The 427-nt window shown below is 36.3% G+C and overlaps 1 protein-coding gene across 1 annotated transcript in view; it reads left to right on the top strand.

Moving 5' to 3' along the window:
- LOC117114443 (WD repeat-containing protein 86-like) overlaps positions 1–427 on the top strand; it is a 15,976-nt gene that overhangs the window by 10,689 nt on the left and 4,860 nt on the right. The window lies entirely within an intron of this gene.

The raw sequence follows: 427 nt of genomic DNA, 5'->3' as shown, positions 1-427 counted from the left end.
GTCCACTACCATCGTCAGTTATCTATTGCTGCAGGCAATCATTGATATAGGGGAGTAAAAATTCAATGTATGCAAGCTAAAAAATTTGTTGAATGAACCGTAACAGTACTACAAAGCAAGATATAAATAAAGATAAGATAAGATCAGAGTGCAGTATTTTAAATGCCACTAAGGGGAGAATGGAATGAATTTAGAATGACAAAGATAAATTAACATGAAAAAGCTGTTTGTTCAGTGAGGGCTACTCCCACTGAATATGCAAGGCTTCTTTGATATCAATGATTGCCTGCGTGCAATAGGTAACTGACGATGGTAGTGGACTGCCGAAACATGTCTTATTGGGGCCGTTAAGGCCATAACTTATTTGATTAAATACAGGCTTTGCCTATGATGAAGATACGATCTGTTGTGTTGTTTTTGAAAAATA

The sequence above is a fragment of the Anneissia japonica genome, unplaced genomic scaffold (genome assembly GCF_011630105.1).
Source record: "Anneissia japonica isolate Jap-2015-1 unplaced genomic scaffold, ASM1163010v1 scaffold199_len4679917_cov187, whole genome shotgun sequence".
Lineage (NCBI taxonomy): Eukaryota > Metazoa > Echinodermata > Crinoidea > Comatulida > Comatulidae > Anneissia > Anneissia japonica.
The sequence above is the reverse complement of the archived record's forward strand: the minus strand, read 5'-3'. Positions and strand labels throughout refer to the sequence as shown.